We start from the raw sequence: 25,161 nt of genomic DNA on the forward strand, positions 1-25,161 counted from the left end.
TTTTTCATGTTTGTATGTATGTAATGGGTGTGTGTATTGCAGTTCTCTCTGTCCAAATCTCAATCAGTCTCTCACAGCTTCGTCCTCTAGCCTATTCTTTCTCTCACTCACAAGCCATCTTCCTCGTGCTTCGTGTGCATCAGGCACAGGTATAGAGCCACTCATTTTACCTGCACATCTCGCATTCCAGACACGTCCCTACCTGTGTGCCTGCACTTCCCTTCCTACCCGTAGACTGGCTCCACTCCAACAAGTCCTGATGCTGACCGCAGGCCATACAGCAAGACAGGCTTCCTGTTTTCTCAGCTCTATCACTGCATATCTTATCTGCGACCTGCTTCTTTTTTTTTTTTTTTTTTTTTTGGTTGCAGATCAAATCAAGAAGCAGCTTTCAAAGTAACTTTTGTCAATGCACACCCATCAGAGTTGGATAAGACAGCTGCACTTTAATGCCCTTTTATTTTTGAGGAGCGTCCTGTTCTATTTCTTGGTCCACAGTTATCTGGGTGTTCTTTACATTCCAGGCCCCCGGGGCCAGCTGAAGCCTCCCCAAGGTGTGGATTTGTTGACTGGCCTGTTTGTCACCTGGGAGGAAGCATGTATAAGATTGTGACATGCACTAAAAGCCTACTAGTAGTCTGTGTTATGGCTAGCCTCAGGAGAAATTATTTTGCAGCCAGGCATAAGACCCGTTATAAAAGCTGACAGTTAAAGCAGAGCAAAGGGTAGTAAAGCATAATGAAAGTAATAGGCAACCAATTTCCATCCAATTGAATCTAGGACTGGTAGAAATCAACAATAACCTACACATTGAGAACACTTTCATTTAAAACAAAGAAGCGAAGACTCTTAATGAAAGCCGTTAAATATAACTGAGAGCATGCCTCTGCTAGGAATGTATTATACACGTCAGGAGCAAGGCTAGGAGTACCTAAATCAAGAGCAATGCACACACTTAACAAAGGGCCAGCAGGGGAGGGGGCTCTATAATAAAACTGATATCTGAGTGCACACTGCAATGAGCATCCTCTGATCTCAGAGTGCACACTCAATGAGCATCCTCTGATCTCTGAGTGCACTCTGCAATGAGCATCCTCTGATCTCAGAGTGCACATTCAATGAGCATCCTCTGATCTCTGAGTGCACTCTGCAATGAGCATCCTCTGATCTCTGAGTGCACATTGCAATGAACATCCTCTTATCTCAGAGTGCACACTGCAATGAGCATCCTCTGATCTCAGAGTGCACACTCAATGAGCATTCTCTGATCTCTGAGTGCACTCTGCAATGATCATCCTTTGATCTCTGAGTGCACACTCAATGAGCATCCTCTGATCTCTGAGTGCACTCTGCAATGAGCATCCTCTGATCTCAGAGTGCACACTGCAATGAGCATCCTCTGATCTCAGAGTGCACACTCAATGAGCATTCTCTGATCTCTGAGTGCACTCTGCAATGAGCATCCTTTGATCTCTGAGTGCACACTCAATGAGCATTCTCTGATCTCTGAATGCACTCTGCAATGAGCATTCTCTGATCTCTGAGTGCACTCTGCAATGAGCATCCTCTGATCTCTGAGTGCACTCTGCAATGAGCATCCTCTGATCTCTGAGTGTACTTTGCAATTATCATTGTATTCAGGTCAGTGGAGAAACCTCCATCTAGGCTGAAATTCATTCTGTGTAGTGTCAGATGTCAGGGTTTTTCCAAGACATGTGTGCATGTTTATATATAAACCTACACACATATGTTAAATATGGGGCAGTGAGGAGGTGACCCTGGGCTAATATGAGCACTGCACTGTGTGCTCTGAAATTACACATGTGTGCATCCCCAAGCTTCATGCATATGTCACAAATGACCAAAGTTGTAATTGTTTTATTCACCGGCATTTTATTGTATACTGTTTTAGTTTCACTATTTATTCTATCTTTTACACTGTGTGTTTTATTTATTTCTATAACCAAAGGGAGACTCCAATAAGGAGTTTTATGTATGTGTTTTTACTCTTTTAATTATTTTATCAAGGTCACGGTCACAAGCAATTGGGACCTTAATTGTAGTCAGGTGCAAGTCATCAGCACCCCTTGATTAATTCCCCTATATAACTGGAACCAAAAGAACAGGAAAAGAGAACACAAGGGGAACACATTGGAACCGGGTCGTGGGCATTTTGGATACGGAAGGAAGAGAAGCAGCACTGGAGCCTCAGCAAGAAATACACTGAAGAGAAGCAGCACTGGAGCCTCAAAACAAATACACTGAAGAGAAGCAGCACTGGAGCCTCAGCAAGAAATACACTGAAGAGAAGCAGCACTGGAGCCTCAGCAACAAATACACTGAAGAGAAGCAGCACTGGAGCCTCAGCAACAAATACACTGAAGAGAAGCAGCACTGGAGCCTAAAATAAACACACTGAAGAGAAGCAGCACTGGAGCCTAAAATAAATACACTGAAGAGAAGCAGCACTGGAGAGCCAAATACACTGAAGAGAAGCAGCACTGGAAGCAAGAAATACACTGAAGAGAAGCAGCACTGGAGCCTCAGCAACAAATACACTGAAGAGAAGCAGCACTGGAGCCTCAGCAAGAAATACACTGAAGAGAAGCAGCACTGGAGCCTCAGCAACAAATACACTGAAGAGAAGCAGCAAGCCTCAGCAACAAATACACTGAAGAGAAGCAGCACTGGAGCCTCAGCAACAAATACACTGAAGAGAAGCAGCACTGGAGCCTCAGCAAGAAATACACTGAAGAGAAGCAGCACTGGAGCCTAAACACACTGAAGAGAAGCAGCACTGGAGCCTAAAATAAACACACTGAAGAGAAGCAGCACTGGAGCCTCAGCAACAAATACACTGAAGAGAAGCAGCACTGGAGCCTCAGCAAGAAATACACTGAAGAGAAGCAGCACTGGAGCCTCAGCAACAAATACACTGAAGAGAAGCAGAAGGAAACAAAACAGCACAACTAAATGAAGTGAAGACTCTGTCACAGAAAAGAAAGTTAAGCACTCTTTGCATTGCTGAGATTAAGAGAATACTGTTTCACAATGGACTGCAAGTTTAACTCGTGTTGTTTATGTGAGCGTCCCGTCTGATGGATGCTAGTGTTCTGGTTTTTGTAAACTGTTACAAGACTAGGCACTGTGAATGGAATAAGTATACTGTTGGACTGGAAGTTATCTATTTTATATTAAATGTGCTGATGCATTGTAGTTTGTCTGTCTCCAGAGCTTGCCTTCTCTCTTCCTCCATTCCAGAAGAAGGATTGCAGAGAAGAGTCTGCTGTATCACCTGCAGACACCCCAATTAGCAAGGTTCTCACCTACTAGAGTTACGTATCAGTGGGAAGACTAATGCTCTTGTGGGGGGGGCCCGAATGTGTGATGTGAATTAGCCCCGCTCAGAGAGTGAGACTGGGAGCGGAGAGCGAGGACGGATTGTTTTCATTGTTTCTCCAGGATCAACGTCATAATGGAAGGAAGGAAGCACCCCCATGGTATCTGGATGCAAAGTACTGGCAAGGAGCCAGTTGGACTTTCGTGGACAAATTAAAGTGCCTGCATTATGGTGAAGACCACTTTGGAGAAGATTGCCTTTTGTCCTTTCGAGGAAAGGGACACTCTGAGGCCAATGAAGGTCAGATGACAGTAATGGTATTGTGAACACAATTAATCTACCTTCTAAACAGTGTGGGACAGGCTATATGACCCCCCCCCCCCCCCCCCCCCCCCCTTTTAAAACAGTCCAGTTTGTTTTCAGTATTAAATCTGGAATGTAAAGATTCAGAAATGTGAATTACTTTCAAGCACTCTAGTTGACCTTCTCTGTGCATACCTTGCTAATAGCCACAATGTCTGCTTAAGTGAATGGCTGCAAAACACCCAATGACTGCTAATTCCTTGAATAATACAGAGACACACAGACAGACAAGTCACGCATTAACACCTAAGTAAAAAAAATAAATAAAAAAAAATAGTGCAATTAACCTGTGTCCATGACTCCAGCCTACCCTATGACTGGTACGCTGCTAGAGCAGGTCTTTGGTAAAGAAAACAATGACCTTCAGTGGCAGTGCGCGATGAAACGATCAGTCATGAAATGAATCTTAATGGTGTTGATTCAGCCCGGCTAAATTGTTTCAACGGCTGGAAAAGTAAATAACCCTCCCTTCATGCCTAATGAAGTTTACGGGCTGCCAGTGCAACAGTAAACACTTGTGGTATGTTATCATTAACCAGCTACGGTGCCAGGGGCTTTTGGAGCTCATTACTGCCCTGTCCTGCCACCTGGTAACCATGACGACTGGGTCAACTGATCTTACCTTACAGTGGTTTCTAAGGGAAGTTAATGATGGTAGCTCTTCCTCCTGTTTCCTGTAGTGGTTTTACCAAATATGATGAGTTTTTAGAGTTGTTTTAACCTCTCCTGTCTTTTCTCTATCTCCCTGTCCCTCTGCATATAGCCTTACATTTAGTAACAGATTCTTCTTCTTCTTCTTCTTCTTCTTCTTCTTCTTCTTCTTCTTCTTCTTCTTCTTCTTCTTCTTCTTCTTCTTCTTCTTCTTCTTCTTCATAATTAGAATGTTATGCCAGTGTAAGCCTGATAAATGTTCTGATATCCACAAAAGCATTTGCAAAAGAAATTACAGAATTACAAAGAAATTGCAAGTCATTTAAAGAACATTATAACAAATCTGCCAAAACTACACCTTCTTTTTCCCACCTTTTAGCCAAATCAATCTGTGTTTTCTATTTGCTCCACCTCCCCTCCCAATCCAGTTGCTCTACTGCAGACAGGAAAGCTGACAGACAGATGGATCTTCAGATGGACGGACAGAGAGTTATTGCGAAGCTCTGCTATGTACAGTCATGGGTTTGCAGTAAAGGGCTTGTTATCATTTGCCGAGCTTGGACATGTTTGTAATGGTGCTGTTTGTCTGTTTCTCTTTCTCTCTCTCTGGCCTGCCCGGTGTGTTGATGCAGGGCTCACTCATTACAACAGACAGCTTAGTGCAGAGTCTCGCTCCTCCACAGATTAAACTAATAGGAAAAGAATGGAAAGAGAAAAGAAAGGTTGGCTGTGAACGGTCTGGTATTGGAGTGTTCTCTGGAGATAAGAGCCCTGTCACTATAGTTGCAGACCATCTGCCTGGATGCTGTCTCCCCTCCATTTCAAACATCAGAAAACACAGAGTTCTGTGGTTTTCAAAAAATCTAATTTAGAAAAATGTAGTATCAAACAATGAATAGCCAGTGAGTTAATAAACTATGCACGTTCTATGCACACAGTTATAATTGTATGCCCTCAAACTGAATAATGAAACTTGGCAAACAAATTTGACAAAAGTTTTAACAAGATGCCTTTGTGTTTGGTACTGGTTCAAGTCTCCAGTTTGTTAATTCTCATTCCATTAAAATTACATGTCTAGTTTTCCGAGAGGCACACGTTTATTTTTTTGTTTTTTTTCATCAATGAAAAATCTGTTAAAATGTATTGAGTTTAATCAAGGAGAACATCATGTTCAGGAACCAGCCCCAACGTTTCATGAAAGAAAAAAATGTGTATTTATTCCACCCTGGGTTAAATCACACCAGTACAGAGTCTAAAGGGTTAATTCTCACTTTAGCGCTGTAGTAAAGGCTTTAGTAATAGCGCAATACTATAACAGCAGCCTGGTCTTCATGAAGACAATCTGAACTTTCAAATCTATACAAAAAAGGATGGATGAAGAGAATGAGAGAGAGGAATGTGAGGAATCCACACACAATAGCTGCTAGCAACCGTGTTTCCAAACACAACATGCTTGAGCAGTGCCCGGGGGCAGTGATCGGATCTAAGCCTGCATGGTAACATGTTTGTATGGAGTAATCGGCTTATCTGCAAATGTTACAGTGCAATCTGTAAAATCCTCTATCCCACATCGTCACCTACAACAACAACCTAACGCCATCCACTCTGAAAACAAGCTGTAAAAACAGGTCCATAATAGCATACATATCCTCCAGAGTGGGGATCGTTGCTACAGACAGTTATCCAGCAAGAATGTCACCTGTGTTCGATATTAATGCTAAACTAAAATAAAATAAGTTTCAGTAGTGTTTAAGAAAAATATTAGAAATACAGACTTGAAAAATGTTACATTGTATATACCAAGCAGTCTTTGCTTTGCAGAGAACTCTTGCTGAACCTGTTCTACTGTGTTCCTCCAGCCCAGCTCTCCAGCGTGTGCAATGCTTGCCGTGCCGTGTGTTTGAGCATCATTGCATCAAGGGTTACTCTGCCAGACAGGCATGCTTGGCTTTGTGAAGGTGTGTGGAAGAATGGAAGAATGGAAACCCTCGCTATACTCTTTCCAGAACGAAGGAGGATCAGTAAGTGTAACACAAATAACTACAAGTCTATTTGACTACAAAATAATGGGAAAGAATCAATTTACCACCTAGAGGGGTCTAAGGAGCCAGGTATAATTACTAATTAAATACAGCCTCACACTCACCAAGCAGTCCAGAGCTGTGTAATACTCAGACGACAAGGAATTAGCTATCGCCTGAGTGGGTAAACAGACAACCATTAATTAGGTTTGCTCCTTGATGGAGGTGTGCACTAAATCTCACCACAATCATGTCTAAATTTGCACTAAAATGGATTTGGACAGATTGAGCTGTAAATAGGCCTAGATTGGCTGTGCCCGGGGTGGCATTGATTCGTCTTTCCCATAATGATTGACTTGCAAATTACGTGCAATAAAATGTAGATACTAGAAGAAATCTATGAGCTTGAAATGAATCAGTAGCATAACTAAACTGTAGCATGTTTTTCTTTTCATTAAACAATAATTAATAACCATTTTCCATTTGTGTTTTATTAGAGGCTAAATTCCATCCCAGCTGAGTCCTGCGCGCACACACTCACAGGACCAGCTGTTAAAGGACCAGAGAGGGTCTAGCAGCCAGCCGAGTGTCCTGTCAAACAGGCTCCTGCCCGAGAGACAGCCTAACAGAACTGTCCTCACAACACCCACTCTACAGAATCAGCCTTGTGCTGCTATCTATATACGTAGAAAAATCAAAACAGCGTAATCAGAGATCACAGGTTCAACTTTGTGGAAGGATTCGAGAAAGTTTGTGCATCAGAGTAGCATCTTTTATGAAATGGCTTTCTTATTTTAGTGGGTTTTAATGTAACTTTAACATTGCTGCTTTTGTATTATGTGTATACTGATATTTAAATATGTTATTAATCTGGTCTGATTATGGCAGTTATATGTGTGACATGCTGTACAGATGTATTGTGGTTTGTTCTTTTTTTCTGCTTTGTACTGTACCGTGCTTTGTGATACTTTTGTATAAAAAGCGCCACATAAATGAAATAAATAAACAAATAAATAAAATAAAACCTAGAGAGAGAATCCACCACGAGGAGAGAAATCAAAATACCCGGGATATAAAGATTTGGATTTTGAATTCATGCACACCCTATTCTATTTCCCTATCTTTCAGAATATGCAAGATGATGGCTGCAAAACTCTAGCCTTTGTATATGAGTCTGTCTGCTGTATTTACACAATACCAGCCAGGTCAATGGAGGGTAAATTGAGATAAACGGTTTATAATTTAAGCTGAAATAACTGATTAAGCACAAGAGTTTCCTGCATTGACATTTCTTAGTTTAATTTAGTTTATTTATTTATTTATTTATTTTTTAGATCAGACATTTCACTAATGTTCTTATCTAAAATGAATAGTCTTTTTCTAATTAACCTAAAAGGCAAATCAAGAAGCAAACATCTAATTGCAGCAGTTGGCTTGAGCAGCACAGTGCCTTCAATTAAAAACAAGTCACACACACACACACACACACACAGGCATGGCTGTCAGGGCTTTCATGTTTACTGCCCTACCAGCTCATTAAACCGTCCAGGAGTTTACTTTCGGAAAATGAAATCACTGGGAAATGATCTAATATCGTCATGCAGCCGTTCCACTTAATAACATGGAAGAGATCACTGCCAAAGCAGCCTGAGGAATGGAGCTGCTTTATTGCAGATAAAGCAAATTGCCCTTCAAGAAGAAGGGTCCGCTTTCTGTTTCTTTGTTTTATTGCAGCTAGTGCAATCCTCAAGGTAAAGATCAGAAAGATGTTTGTTGTGCAAAGTAAAGAGAAGCAGGGAGACATGTGGACCAGATGTGCCCTTAAAAGCCTGCTAACAGTTTATCTCTGCTTTACAGCATTGTAGTTACACAGGTGCACAATGTGACTACACGCTTAATTAAAATGACTGCTACCATGTGTAACAACATATGCAATTACAGTGCAATTAATTATTTCCCTCCGCCACTAACTACTAGACCACACTGCCTCCCAGTCCCTCAGCTCTAATCACTGGGTCACGCTGTCTCTCTATATCTCAGCTTGCTCTAATCACTAGTTCACACAGTCTCCTAGTCTCTCAGCTCTAATCACTCGTTCACACTGTCTCCTAGTCCCTCAGCTCTAATCACTAGTTCTGTCTCCTAGTCCTTCAGTTCTAATCACTAGTTCACACTGTCTCCTAGTCACTCAGCTCTAATCACTAGTTCACATCATCTCCTAGTGCTTCAGTTGTAATCACTAGTTTACAGTGCCTACTGATAGAGATCCACGCTGGTCTTCTCTTCTTCTCTGGTTGAGATTTCCTTTCCTGAAGACAGTCCATACCCCACACCCCTCTGTGGACTTTTTTTCCAGTTTGCTTTGGGATTGAGAGACTTTCTAAGATCACAGGCCACCAATTAGACCAACAACACAGCAAAGAGTACTGTAGGGCCAGGCAGGCTCTTTGAGAGCGGTGTCACCTTGTCTCTGTGGCTCAGTACATGGCACTCACACCACAGAAACACAATCCCTCTCATCACCTGGCCTGCCTGTTTACTGAACACTGTTAGAATGGCCAGAGGCGCAATCCTAGTGTCACATTCCATATTGACATGCTTGCTCTTCCTGAACTCAGGAACAGTTTGTGTGCACACTTCAGAACTCATTGCCATGTTGGCAGTGTTAGCTCTTTATTCCTTAATACTTATCAAGCCATTCTAATGCTTTCTGAAATATTTTCACGGCAGGCCTAACAAAGGTCGTATTTCGTTATAATAAGTGGTGAGCAATGTTTTCAATGTATTCAGTTGATATTTCCCATACTAAACAGACGGTTATTACCGGAAACAGAGCGCTACCCTACTGAAAGGAATTCCAACCGTACCTCACATAGCTGCTGCTGTCATCTCTCACTCGCTTCTTAGCTGGGGAAAAAAAAGCATTTCACTCTCAGTCTAATAACTTCCTGACATAGACTAAGTGGAAAAAGCTCCCACAACAAGCAACACTCTGGCAGGAAAACATTACTCACCAGAGATTATGAGAAAATGCTGCATGGTGTAGTGTGTGATACATGAGAATTGGATGTAGCATCCCAGCCCTCGAGTAGGCATTAAATTCTCATATCACACACTAGCCCATGCATTATTCTCTAAATAATGTAATTTAATAATGCACACCAATCTAAACGCTCCATCAGATCTCCAACACACACTGCAACTTAATAATGACGCTAAAATAATCAAACACTCTCAGCTCTCCAGCGCTATCGCATTAAATAAATTAACGGTTCTAGGAGAAACTTAATTTGCTTTAGCTTAACATTTGGAAAGTAGTCTTGAATACAGATAACAATGTTTTCCATTCACCATCATATTGCTTTTATTGTTATATAACAGAACAAATGGCATGAGCATTTGGAGGGTAGGTAACTGTTTTGGAGCTGTTTATACTTTGGTTTTGAAATGGCTGCAGTGTTAGCAGGAGTTTAATAACGAGCACTAAACCACTCCATTCTCAGCTTGTGCTGCCTTCCTTCAGTACATGCTAACAAGCTCTTAAACACTCCCTCCTCAGCTCTGCGGGGCTGTCAAGCTCTACCGTCTCTGCCCTTAAAGACAGCCCACAGCATCAGCTGGAGGGGAGAGGTAATTAAGAGAGATTCTGCTCGCTAGCAGCCCTGTGGTTTCACCGCTTCACTGCTCTGTCAGCCTGTCAGTGATTGTTCCCCCATCTCCCTCCCTCTCTCCCTGACAGCCTGGAAGAGCTGTGGTGAGACTCCATTAGCTGGAGCAGCGAGTAAATTACATCGACCTTCAACAGACGCTCACAGACTGCTGAATCCCCAATCAGGGAAACAGAACTCATTTTCCTAAATTGTTGAAGCCTATTGATTCAATTATTAATACTGACCAATATGTATCCCAGGGGTGACGTGCTAATAACTGGAATCACGCAGTTTTGAAGGGCAGCAAATCAATACGATGACATCGATCCATCTAATATGCCTCGAAATACTCGACTGGTGCTGCGAAATTAATAAAGCCTTGTAGGCAAGTAGCCAAAATTTATAGCTGAACCATTAGCTTTTCTGCTGTCATAATTTACACTAGACCATACAATATTGCACATGTCAGCTGTAAAACATGTGGAACTGTCAGCCGTAATAAACAGAGGACGCATGGGTGAGGAGAGCACACAAGGGGTGTGTAACATTTGGGTTGTATTTTCCCTCTCCCTGGAGTCCAGGTATATATACCCATATTGCTATATGCAAGTACAGCGTTCTGTGCTGAGCGAAATACACTTTTCAAATAGAAAAAGCAAGAGAGCATTTCCTTTGTAACAGAGCCACATCGGGAATCAGGAAAGGACATTTTATATTCATTTCACCAAAAGGGCAGGACAACATTATTTTATATCTTATTTATTAAGCTTTTTCATATATGAGTGCTGGTGCTATACAAGCATTGGAAAATACAGATACAGGTAATGTATTCCAATTGGTAAGAGGAATCATCTTTGGACAGTTTAATCTGAAATGTCTATGAAAGAAAAGTTTTGCTATTAGATTTGGTAAACTAGACTCCACTGAAGCGTCCATGTGTTTGTTAGTTTAGCAATCTTTTCAAGCAGAACATCATGAATGAACAGGAACATTGCAGAAATATGCTTATTCCCAACCAGCAACTGAACTCAGGGACTGAATTTTCAGTAGTGCATACAATAGATGCAATTAATCTTTTATTAAAAACAATCTGTTGGAAATGTTCCAGTGCCATCAGGTTTTTATTGGGTTATTCATTTTATTCAACAGGAATATGGTCGACCGAGAAAAAAAAAAAAAAAAACTAAAACAACTCACGTAGAGCAGTTTCTGTAAACCTAAAATACACAAAAATAAACCAAACAGGGCCAAAACAAATCACAAAACAAACAATGAGTAATTGCATCCTTGAATTGGTATTACCTCCTTGTACTGTATGTGTGTGATTATAAGGCTATTTCATTTCTGCTTTGTGAGGGCTGCACTGAAAGCAGGATAAAGGAGAACACTTTTTTAAAAACAAATGTTTAACCTCCATTCCCACACTGGCATTGTCAAAAGCCTCTTGCTTTGCAGTTGATTGTCTAGCATTCCAGTTTTTTTCAGTCAGGTAAATCCCTTCAACCTTCTATGGGGGTGTCTGGTGGAGATTTTTCACTATCCACTGCGTTCCTGTGTTGCAGGCAATAGGACCCCACCTGACTGCAAAGAAATTCTTAAGTGCAAGACTCAGCTGGGTCCTTATTACCTGTAACTCAGGAAGGAAGTAAAAGATAATAATGCCATTGATGCAATGTTGAAATCTTTTTTTTTTTTTTTTGTGCTGCCTGTTCTTTTCAAAGCCTATTGTATACCTATCAGAAGTGTTTTGTCTGTGGCTCATGATTAGAGAACAGTGAGTGGGGCTGAAATATCAACTAAATTAATAGCACTGCTGTAATTACACAATGTCTAATTGGTAATGACGGTTAATTACTATGTAATTGCACAGTTATTAACATGCATAAACATTGAGATTCAATTGGTTTGATGTACATGACAAGTCAAACTTTAATGTATGACTAATTGATCATTGCCGTTAGGGTTAACAAGCAGATACTATCTAATAAGATATTATATTAAGGAAACATATAGCCTGGATAGGGGCTGTGATCTTGAGAGGGCAGCTGCAGTGCTGTCCTTATGACTCTCTACACTCTTGGGCACGGAGCGCTGCCCAACAAGGCTGTCAGCAAACAAGCACAGCAGCGTGAGGGAGCCCAGCAATGGAAGATGACAGGACCCAGGTGAAAGGAGTCAGCTTTGCTCCCAGCTTATCTTCATATAAACATCTTCAAAAGTGTTGACACTTTGAACTCCAGAGCCAAACTCAACAAGGGTAAAATACATTCATCAATTAGTAATTGAATAAAAAAGGGAAAAAAATTAAATCAAGTGTTTTAAATGAAATATTAGACAAATACTGTTTCACTAGTTTCACAATTCCACTGATGATCTTTTTGGTAACACCTTACATGAAGTGTCTCTAATTACTGTGTATTTACATAGTAGTTACATAGAACACTTAAATACATGTATACTTACACATCATTACAATGATATTATGCATAGTTATAATTTACTTTTAGGTATAGGGTTAGGCTGATACATTATGAATGGCATAAGGGACAATTCATAAAAGACTTCACCACCTGCAATAGATTCCTTAGTCGAGAAAGTTTTTCTGAATATTAAATCTTATTTAATAAACCAAATGTGGAATCTTGTCTTGCTGTAAAGTGATATGTTTTGTGATTAGCAGCCAGGCATCTCAAAACTTTATACAGAAGCTGCTTCTTATAGCTGTCTTAAGATTTTCTTTTAATCTCCACATATGAAAAGCCACAGCGTTTAAACAGCAGGCAAGCCTATTATATTGAGAGGAACAACCCAGAGTGCAGTTAGCTTGCTGATTAACTGCTTTTTAATTGCAGATCAAAGCAGGCTAACCACACATAAAATGCTGCCTTTTGCAGGACATATTTCTTCAGAGACATACGTATTAATACTATAACCTGTACCTCTGGGAGAGAGGAGAGAGAGAGAGGGGGGACAGAGAGGAGTGGAGAGAGAGAAATGGAGAGGAGAAATAGGAAAGGAGAAGAGAGGAGAGAGAGACAAAAAGAAGAGGAATGTGCTGTTAAAGCAGCTATTCAGTGTGCAAGACAGGTTTAATCATACGTTTCAGTGTGATAATCCCTTTAGAAAACATTCTGTAGGGTTCAGTCACTGATATGGGGAAGGGTTATGGGAAAGGCAGTGAGCAAATTTACATGTGGCAATAGCACTAGTCAGAAACAGATGAAACTAATCAACAACAAAGGGCTCGATATTTTCAAACCTATTGTGGTTATCAGGGAGAACACGCCATAACTAAACCTTAAATCATTGCAGAACACACCAGACATGCACAGTTACCTAATCTATCAATGCATACCTGCACAAGATGGGTAACACTTTGCATCAAGTGTCTCTACATAGTTACAATGTTATTATGCATAGTTACAATGTACTTAATGTGTAATTTGTTTTGCATGCTATCACCCCAACCCTAACCATAACCCTATCCCTAACCCTAACCCTTTTCTAATATGATGATGCAATTACATATACATTGCGATAAAAAGGACATTGTAACAGATTGTTCTCTGAAGTCAAACTTTGATTCAATGTCTTCAAAAGACACAATCAAATTTGTAAGACACTGACAGTCATCGGGTGAGCTGTGAATCCCAGGTACATTGTGATAACTGAGAACAGTTTGACAGTCTTTGCGTGAGTCTAAGAAAGTACAACATGCATGTGTCCGTGTCCTTCAGTGTGTGAGCCTTTGTGTCATTCCATCTCAGCTGAAACTTCATGCAAGATCAGCAGCAGATGGACGGTGCCAGCACACACTTTTGGCATGGTTCCTTTCATTTAACCTCTCCAATTAAATCCTCCAGTTTTAGCTACTATCACAAAGTGAATGCTGATTTGAAATAAGTAAAGCTCCTGCTCAGGGAGGCTGTGCCAAAGGTTCATGTCTTCACCTGTCAGTCTTTTTAGGACTGTTTTAGAGTGTGGCACCTTGACCAGCTACTGTACACAAAACAAATGTGTTTAATAAAGAAAATGCAATATAATCCAAACGCAGACTGAGTCATCTATAGCACGCATTGCTGAAATTAGTTGAGATAGTGAGCTAAAACAAACAGCCACGTCTCCTGCTGTGTTCTTATGACACCAGTTTTAAACCAGATTGTAAGTGCATTAATCGCCAGCCCTGATTAGAGTCTTTGTGTTGTATATCTGCTGATATTAGCCCACTGTTATCTTATTTGGAATTAATAGCACTCTGCAGATTGGTGGCGCCTTGTCACGTCAGTTTGGCTGCTTCTCAAATTCAACGCCGGCTGCTGGAAATGTTCTTTTAAGTCAACAATATCTTTCTGGAACAGACCTGTGTAGTCTTTGTATGTACAATATTAATCCGAAAGTAGAAACAATAAGCAGAGTGTACTTTTACCTTGAAAATAAATGAGGTAAGTTATGTGTAATTGTACCTCTTCCACAGTTGATACTGTTAATATTGACAAGAGCAAGGTTAGGATTGAGGGTAATAACATTAAATAATATGATATTTTAAAAACTTACAAAAGCGTTACCAGGTTTCTTATTAAAGAAGGAGAGGAATGTGTTTATTGTGTTAAAACTAGAAATAATAACCCCGCACAGCCCATACAGTCCAAGCTGAAAATGGTGGAATGGAATGGTGCCAATTAGTCCAGGAGAGTGAGATGTTTTCTAAATGGGTTGGCACGTCACCAATCCAAACTAGACTGTGCCAAAACACTACTGGCATGTCACAACACCTGCACAGCTCGCTCTCTTTGCAGTCTTTATGTAATCTAAATGTAGTTTCTCTACTTATTCGTTCACTCTCCATATACAGCATATCCCTGCACCTGAGAATAAAACCTCAAGGCTCCTACTTGCCTCACTGTATGTGCCAAACCAGGAATAACCATTGCTAATTCTGTCTGGGAAATGGCATGATACCATCGTCTTGGCACTATGGATGCTAATAACAGTGTTTCTTTTCAACTGTAAACACTGTTCAGGTAATGCATTTAAGATAAAGTGCTGTTGTGAGTGGGCTTGTGCGTTGCTGCAGTGATTAATCTTGCATTGTGTGGAAAGGGGGTGGCAATTTGTTTTTAAGGTTGGCATGATAATTGTGTATAATCAGAATATGGAGCACTTATACAGGAATATCTGTATGAGAACAGGAGTCAGGGTTCCTGTATTACAAGATGTTGCAGTTCAAACGATGAAAGGGGCTTCAATGAGGAATGCCTGACAGGTCTGCAGCTCTCACAAACATGGCAGATTCACTAAGCATTGCAAAACAATAATGTTCCCCATATAATACGGTGGCAGGGCAGGTGCCCTGCTGCTGTAACTAGTGTGTGTGTGGGAATGTAAGGTTGGCAGGGATGGGGTTAAATCGATCCCTGCCAGCAATCACAGATGTGGACATTCACAAGTTAGGTAATTGATGTTAATTGTGGAGTGGCCACATGTATAAAAGGAGCCAGAAATCCTTTGCTTGTTGGAGGAGTTTGGGGTGTGCTGTGTGCGGTGTGCTGGATGCGGTGTGCGGTGTGCTGGGTGCGATGTGCGGTGTGCTGGGTGCGGTGTGCTGGGTGCTGGGTGCGGTGTGCTGGGTGCTGGGTGTGGTGTGCGGTGTGCTGGTGCGGTGTGCGGTGTGCTGGGTGCGGTGTGCGGTGTGCTGGGTGCGGTGTGCTGGGTGCAGTGTGCGGTGTGCTGGGTGCGGTGTGCTGGGTGCGGTGTGCGGTGTGCTGGGTGCGGTGTGCGGTGTGAGGTGTGCGGTGTGCTGGGTGCTGGGTGCTGGGTGCTGGGTGCTGGGTGCTGGGTGCTGGGTGCTGGGTGCGGTGTGCTTTTTTGTTCAGGGTAGTGAATGCAAATGCCCAGCCTACTGATTAGTCCTTTGTTAACCCTCATGCTGTTTGTTTGTTTTTGTGTTATTTGTTTAATAAAGAGAAAAACAGCGCTGTAATGGCAGCTTTTTGTCTCTGGGTCTAATTCATGCCAGTACCCAGCCTGGGTCATGATGCCACCCTGTCACAAATACAAAGCAAATAACTGAAGCTTTTAAGGGTGTTTATTTCAAGGGAGAGGAGAATGGCAAACTTCCTTGAGAATTGGCCAGGGACAGGGATGATTTACCCCAGACAAGATTTTAGCCTCATCTTTGTCTTAAACTCTATAGCATCTTACATGTCCACAATGTAGCCATTACCTTGGATTAACATCTCAACCAGAGAGTAAATGAAAAGAGGATCTCAGTGTTTTTCTTAAAGTAAAAGTCAAACCTATATATTTTTTTTTGTCTTGAGTATTTCTATGAGGGATGCAGCTGCCGGTCAGGGTTAACAAGACAACTGAAACCAATCTGTGTGCGGAGGTGAGCAGCTGGAACTGAATTCCTAATGAAGCGATTTAAAAGCTGTGCAATAACTCCGCTGATGATTGTTAAATTAATACCATTCAAGTTAGCCCTGTCCTGTACAGATGGACTGTATAATCCATGTACATTCTCTCACCATTCCATCACTTGCCTGCATTTCTATTAAAAGCACTATAAAAAAACATGCATCACCTGCGAAAATTCCAAATCTCTACCATCTATTGGTCCTGTCTCCATCTGAGCAGCACCTGCAACTACCTTCAGCAAGTGAAATGATCCTGACGTTTTCTCCTCTGTATTTTATTCCAATATGATGTCATCACTGCGTAAGGTCAAAGATGGAGGACGCTTGTAATGCCTTTATACATGTACTGACAAGGCTCAACTGTTCAGCTTCTGGGATTCAACCAGATTGCAATTCAAGAAGCACAGCACATGATCATAATTCAAGAAGCACAGCACACAATCACAATTCAAGAAGCACAGCACATGATCACAATTCAAGAAGCACAGCACATGATCATAATTCAAGAAGCACAGCACATGATCACAATTCAAGAAGCTCAACACATGATCACAATTCAAGAAGCACAGCACATGATCACAATTCAAGAAGCACTGCACATGATCACAATTCAAGAAGCATATGTGCATTCACAACCAGATCACTATTCAAGCTGTATAGCCAGGGTCTTACCTGTCTTAGTTTTATGGTATTCATCTGATCACAATCTAATAATAAAAAAAGTACTGACCTGTGAGCTGTTTCATAAAGGCTTCCACCCAAACTACCGTTATGAGAGAATTTCAATGATAGCTTGTGCAGACTACAATATTTCCACCCCCCCCCCACCCCATTACTCTAAAAGAGGCCTCTTGAATTCGGACAAGGGTTTTTGGTGAAAACACTTCAGTACAAATTAGAAGTGTTTTCACCTCACTGGAAACATTGATCTTACAAGCACATGTATGGAACTGTTCCCTCTTGACACACACACACGCACGCATGCACACGATGCTGAGTTCATTTGAATCAGTAACAGGAGCGTTTTGGAGACAGTGCTGAATTTTACAGACTGGCATGCATTTATTTTACATACACTCTATGGAAAAGCCTTTAAAGTAATTCCATTTCTTTTGACATTAACAATAATATTATTAACCAGTACCTTGCAGGGGCTGCAGGCTGGTATTTCCAATCACTGCCTTTCATACCTGGCATTTGTTAGAAGTCAGGTCGCATATTTACAGCCGGCAGTAAGCAGTTTTTCTTGGGAATTAAATTTTAATGATAAAAAAACAGTCCTATTTCAGCAGTTATAGACATGGATTTGCATGAGTTGCTTTGCAGATGAAGATGCAGTATTTAACTCCTTAGAGACTGTGCAAGCACAAGCACACACACATACACTAATCCATACACACACACACACACTTTTTATTTATCAAGGGCTATTTGTTGCATACTGTAAAATTGTTTTAAGCAGAATTAATTCCACGTTAATTACAAATGTGATTGCAAACTACTGTAAACTACATTAGTAGTTATTAGTAGTTACACAACCTCACGCTCAGGCTTCAGTTTTCTCAAGTCGTTTGCTCTTCGTTGCCCTCTACTATTCGAAATCACCTACAACACTTAGTTTCGGTATGTGTCCGTCTTTATAGAAACATGGACTTTGCCAGCTGTCTGGAAAACCTCCTCGTCAAAAAAAGAAAAACTCAGATGAAAGCCCAGACCCTGTTAACATTGTTCCCTTGAGTTCTCAGCTCAGACTTCACCTGTCCTTTGCTATGTTGTGATGTTTATCACAGTTATTTAGCTGTCTGAGATAATCTCTAAAGCATAGCTCCACTTCAGGATAAAATCGGCTCGTTTCATTTCCCAGCATATTAAAAATGCCTTATCCCACAATCTTTTTACCCTGTGCTGCTGAGCCCAACCAAAGTTCAGAAACACAAGCCCAGATGGAAGATAACGGACCTGCTCCATCTACCAGCCTTTCAGCATGGCATTCATTTGGGGATGAGTTGGACTTCTGCCAGATATACCAGCATCCGAGCATCGTGTGTGTGTGTGTGCGAGTGTGTGTGCGGTGGGGGCAGGCTGGGGTAAAATTTATGTCTGGACCTGCTTCATCTGCCAGCACTGAAAAGAATACCTACTAAATTTGGGTAAAACTTTACATTGTGTCTCTAATTACTGTGTATTTACAAAGTAGTTACTTCGTAAATACATGTGTACTTCCACCTAATTCCAGTGTTATTATACATAGTTACAATGTATTTAATGTGTAAATCTTTTTGCATGATATAACCCTAACCCTAACCCTAACCCTAACCCTAACCCTAACCCCCTAACCCTTTTCTGATGCAATTGTGTACTTACGTATATCCTGCAAAAAGATTTACACATTAAGTTCATTGTAACTATGCACAGTAACGTTGTAACTATGTGTAAGTACACATGTATTTACTAAGTAACTACTATGTAAGTACACAGTAATTAGAGGCACTTCATGTAAAGTTGATCTTGAAGCTTTAGCTTGCTGAGTTTCACCACTGATAAACCTCTTCATAGGGGCAGTGACCTACTTAAATAAATGACCCTATACAGTGGTATAGGTGTAGCTAGTGAATTCCACAGAAGGTTGAAGCTGTATTAGTGAATTCCACAGAAGGTTGAAGCTGTATTAGTGAATTCCACAGAAGGTTGAAGTTGTATTAGTGAATTCCACAGAAGGTTGAGGTTGTATTAGTGAATTCCACAGAAGGTTGAAGCTGTATTAGTGAATTCCACAGAAGGTTGAAGTTGTATTAGTGAATTCCACAGAAGGTTGAGGTTGTATTAGTGAATTCCACAGAAGGTTGATGTTGTATTAGTGAATTCCACAGAAGGTTGAAGTTGTATTAGTGAATTCCACAGAAGGTTGAGGTTGTATTAGTGAATTCCACAGAAGGTTGAAGCTGTATTAGTGAATTCCACAGAAGGTTGAAGCTGTATCAGTGAATTCCACAGAAGGTTGAAGCTGTATTAGTGAATTCCACAGAAGGTTGAAGTTGTATTAGTGAATTCCACAGAAGGTTGAAGCTGTATTAGTGAATTCCACAGAAGGTTGAGGTTGTATTAGTGAATTCCACAGAAGGTTGAGGTTGTATTAGTGAATTCCACAGAAGGTTGAAGTTGTATTAGTGAATTCCACAGAAGGTTGAGGTTGTATTAGTGAATTCCACAGAAGGTTGAGGTTGTATTAGTGAATTCCACAGAAGGTTGAAGCTGTATTAGTGAATTCCACAGAAGGTTGAAGTTGTATTAGTGAATTCCACAGAAGGTTGAAGCTGTATTAGTGAATTCCACAGAAGGTTGAGGTTGTATTAGTGAATTCCACAGAAGGTTGAAGTTGTATTAGTGAATTCCACAGAAGGTTGAGGTTGTATTAGTGAATTCCACAGAAGGTTGAAGCTGTATTAGTGAATTCCACAGAAGGTTGAAGTTGTATTAGTGAATTCCACAGAAGGTTGAAGTTGTATTAGTGAATTCCACAGAAGGTTGAAGCTGTATTAGTGAATTCCACAGAAGGTTGAGGTTGTATTAGTGAATTCCACAGAAGGTTGAGGTTGTATTAGTGAATTCCACAGAAGGTTGAGGTTGTATTAGTGAATTCCACAGAAGGTTGAAGTTGTATTAGTGAATTCCACAGAAGGTTGAAGCTGTATTAGTGAATTCCACAGAAGGTTGAAGCTGTATTAGTGAATTCCACAGAAGGTTGAGGTTGTATTAGTGAATTCCACAGAAGGTTGAAGCTGTATTAGTGAATTCCACAGAAGGTTGAAGCTGTATCAGTGAATTCCACAGAAGGTTGAAGTTGTATTAGTGAATTCCACAGAAGGTTGAAGCTGTATTAGTGAATTCCACAGAAGGTTGAGGTTGTATTAGTGAATTCCACAGAAGGTTGAAGCTGTATTAGTGAATTCCACAGAAGGTTGAGGTTGTATTAGTGAATTCCACAGAAGGTTGAAGCTGTATTAGTGAATTCCACAGAAGGTTGAAGCTGTATTAGTGAATTCCACAGAAGGTTGAAGTTGTATTAGTGAATTCCACAGAAGGTTGAAGTTGTATTAGTGAATTCCACAGAAGGTTGAAGCTGTATTAGTGAATTCCACAGAAGGTTGAGGTTGTATTAGTGAATTCCACAGAAGGTTGAAGTTGTATTAGTGAATTCCACAGAAGGTTGAAGCTGTATTAGTGAATTCCACAGAAGGTTGAAGCTGTATTAATGAATTCCACAGAAGGTTGAAGTTGTATTAGTGAATTCCACAGAAGGTTGAGGTTGTATTAGTGAATTCCACAGAAGGTTGAAGCTGTATTAGTGAATTCCACAGAAGGTTGAAGCTGTATTAGTGAATTCCACAGAAGGTTGAAGTTGTATTAGTGAATTCCACAGAAGGTTGAAGTTGTATTAGTGAATTCCACAGAAGGTTGAAGTTGTATTAGTGAATTCCACAGAAGGTTGAAGCTGTATTAGTGAATTCCACAGAAGGTTGAAGCTGTATTAGTGAATTCCACAGAAGGTTGAGGTTGTATTAGTGAATTCCACAGAAGGTTGAAGCTGTATTAGTGAATTCCACAGAAGTTTGAAGCTGGACCCCTGTTGTGTGCACACCCTAAGTCTAAGTGTATTACAGCAGGGGTCCTGGCCTCATTATCTGCCTGTGTGCTCTGAGAAAACCACGAGACAGAATCAAAAGGGCGTAACACACAGAAAGAAATGCATCCGCCTCATATTTAGCACTTTACCTCGTTTAGTGGCTCAGGCAAAAAATGTTTACAAGCAATGTTTTTCAGAAAGCAATCAGTATTTTAGAAAAAATAATGCTTTCATCCTTGTGTTTTCAAGATAATTGCATTTCTCTCTATAAGAAAATAATATTTCCTTTTCAAGAGGTGATTTACTGTCTGTTTTGGTTAGCCTAGGTGACTATCATTCCACTAACACAATATCCACACTGTTAGAAAATATAACAGTGTTTGTTTACTGGTTCTGATTCATGTTGCATCTTGATCAAAGTGCTTCCTGGAGCACATTGACAGAGTCCAACAATTCACTGAAAAGAAGGGGTAATATTCCAGTGATTAAAAGGCTCATTGTTTTGGGAATCCTTTGAAGATGCAACAAGCTGTGGTGCAGATAAATCTCTCTCCATCTGCAGCCCAGTCTCAGCTATCAAGATTGCTACAGCAGGTCTGGCCCCCTGTCCTTCTGCATTGTACAGGCATGTTGTACGGGCATGTCCCGCTCGCACTACCCCCCTCTGAAATGGAAAGCATGCTCAAACTGTACCTCAGAAAGAAAGAAAGAAATGCAAATGCAGACTTAAAATGGTGCACACGCTCCCTCTCGCACACCCAAGTCTCATTCTCACAGTCCTTGAGTTTGAGCCAAAGTCAGCAGGGGTCCAGACGTTCTCCTTGAGCATGTTAAGAGCCTCCTTTCAACAGACACTCCCCTTATCTTTCTGCAAGACAGGAACACGCTTGTTTATTTTTATCTGTTGAGGGCCAAGGAACCTCGTGACATGAGTCAGGCGTGTGCCCTCTGCACGCTATCACTAACATGACCGTTTGAGGTGCTTCCAACACTGCACACTGAGTCTCTAATTACACGTATTACACTGTAATTGCAATCATGGTTACAGGGGTAAATACCTTGTAAATGCATAACCACTTATGAGAACATAATGCTATTTAAAAACAATAAAACTAGTTATTTTTAAAATTTGTATTAATTTTTTTTTTTTGTAGTTGCATTGCAACAATGGTCAGTGTACTTAGTGTGCTATTACAAGGTAATAATGTATAATTAATAGCGATATGCTAATGGACTTTCATATGCAAAACAAAGTAAACCACATTTGTCTTATAACACGTATTAATATTCATAATTCCAATCTTTTAGATTTACACTAAAATTCTACAATGATTGGAAAATTCGTTTCTTGCTGTTTTTTTTGTTTTTAATCGCTTAGTAATTGGGTTTTTGTCAATAATTGTAGCTATTATTACAACGATCTGGATTTTTATGAAAAATAACACAGATGTCTGTTCGGAAGGAAGTTTGGAAGGACAATCGCAGCCAAAATGTTGCATAAAACTAACCGAAGGAGTGGTGAGGGTGCCTTTTCGAGACAGAGCTGAATCGCTGTGCTTCTCTGTCAGGGCCTGATATCTGGAACAGCTGTAATGCTATCAGGGTTAAGTGCTTGTTAAGACACTCAGTAAAGCTGGCTATTTCAAACTTAAAGGCTTTTTTCACTTCAATGCTTAATTAACTTCATCTGGTCTTCATCGTCCAGCCTCTGTAATGAGAGGAGAGATCCGAGGAGATAAATCTGATCATCTTTGCAGCTGCAGATGGCAACTGACGTCTGATTTCATTATAGATTACCCAGGCATTTTTAAGCTGCGAAAAGAAGAAAAAGAAGGTTATAAAAATGAAAAGTCCTGCCGGTCTCTTATTAACCTTTAATTTGATTAAAATATTCAGCTGTTTTATGTGCAAGTGTTTGAACTTTATCGGGCTGCAGAGTGAATTATCAGCCCTTTAAACTATAGGATTACCTTCCTGGTCAAACAATCACATGCAGTTAACAGTTGCAGAATCAACGACACTCAATATAATCTAGTTAACCTATTAAATCCAGCCTATCAAAATAGAAAACAGCTTTTAACACTAATACAATAGCATTTGGTGGCTAGAAAGTATATAACACCTGCTTAACATGGGATAATGTCAGGGTTATTGGCAGAGCGCACAGAGAGGCAACCAGAAATAACAGGCTTCTTCTGACAATAGTGGATTTTGGCAACATAATTAAGCAGTAAAATCATTTCCCTTGAACTCCTGACCCTCAGCCCTCACATCCCAGGGAGCAATTGTTGAAATGGGTCTGTTATGTGTAAAGGGAAGTTACATTGCTATAGCTAATGCTTTTTTTTGGGGGGGGGGGGGGGGGTTTGTAGTGAATATATAGTTATGTCAAGGGGAATCTAATTTTAAATCACATAACGATTACTGTTCTGTAAAAGTCATGTACCCCGCCTCAATAACTAAACATAAAGCTAAACACAAGTAACCTTTAGCAGTTAGACAGATGCAAAACTGAACTAAACTAACTTTAATATTTTTTCCAGGTAACGGGAACTGCAGCTCCTTGACGTAACATAGTCTACTCATCCCAGCTGGAGAACAAATGAACTGGCTTTCAACTCCTCTTATATATACGTGGTCATTCCCTAACTGGCAATCAATTTACCACTTGTGTTTTTGCAGGGATGGGATTTTAACCAAATATTTAATTCAAATAGACAAAACTTTACTTATACAACTTAAAGAACAAAAAAACAAACGATTTTCATGTGCAAGGCCTCGGGTTTGCCACAAGTACACTGAAGGTTTTATAATAACTCCATTTCTTCAAATGATAACTGCATAAAGGCTAAAGGCTCAGGAATGGCACTGCACAACTGCACAGGAATGGTTATGTTTCTGCACTAGTTACAGTCACAGGGCTGCTTGTGCAAGTTTACATTTTTGTTTACAGGAGAGGTTAATCGCAACAGGGTCTCACCTGGCGAAGCAATAAGGAATTGCAATATGTCACCCAGTGTAACCTGCCTTTAAAGAGGAGTTCTGAAACATGTAAAGCTACACGTCCCCACATGTTGCTACAGCTGTTTGAAAATAGCCACTGTAGTGCACTGACAGTGTAATGATTATTGCCTACATTGTCAAACAGGTCACACAGCAATAGCAATCCATGATGTGGTACGGAACAGAAAAGACAGAGCACTTGTTATGGTTTTTTTGTAACATTTTATTTTAATGGCTCTTCTTGCATTGATTTAGAGGACAGATCTCAAACCCCAGTGCACTAGAGCGGACATTTTGAAAACAGCTTTGAAAAAAGTGTATAAAGTTGTCAGGATGTTAACAATGAAAAGAAAAATTACAGGAACGCTATTTAAACAGTTGTAGCAACACATGGGGACATATTATGCTGTATTTTTTTGGAATCACGCTACTTACTCTTCAACCAGCCCTGTCTAGGATCTTTATAAAGATCGATACCATCTTCAGAGAGGTGCCTGTGCAGAAACCCAGAAATACACATCAAGGTGCACCAGCAGTGCCAAGTATATCAAAGCCCATTCCTTGACTTCCATTGACAGATTTACTGTGCAGACCCATCTGTACAGAGAGAGAGAAAGAGAGATAGATACAGGAACACGATAGCAGATCTTATTAAAATCATAATTGAATTAATCATAATTGAATCATGGAATTCACCAAAGATCACATAAAAAAATGTTTCATTACAGCAGAATACAGTACAGACAACATTGCCCTTGTCCAAATATGTGGCTTTAAAACATAACCTAAAGATGTGTTAATCCAGAGGGTGCAGAGAGAGAGAGAGAGAGAGAGAGAGAGAGAGTTCACCAGGGAATTGGAGGCGAGAGTGTTGTTGAGATAATATTAAAAGTAATAAGCACAAAGCCTTGGTTTGATTTCCGTTGTTTTATTAGCACATGCTGTTGCAACGGGGGAAATACTTTCTCTGCACTGTATTAGAAACTGTTATTTCTGTCATTACTGAGTGCTTGTTACAGCGAGGCATGTGTTTTGAAGTCTGTCGCTTGCAACAATCCGAGCTCCATGATATTTTGTTCCTCTGCTCTGAGCA

The sequence above is a fragment of the Polyodon spathula genome, chromosome 14 (genome assembly GCF_017654505.1).
Source record: "Polyodon spathula isolate WHYD16114869_AA chromosome 14, ASM1765450v1, whole genome shotgun sequence".
Taxonomy (NCBI): domain Eukaryota; kingdom Metazoa; phylum Chordata; class Actinopteri; order Acipenseriformes; family Polyodontidae; genus Polyodon; species Polyodon spathula.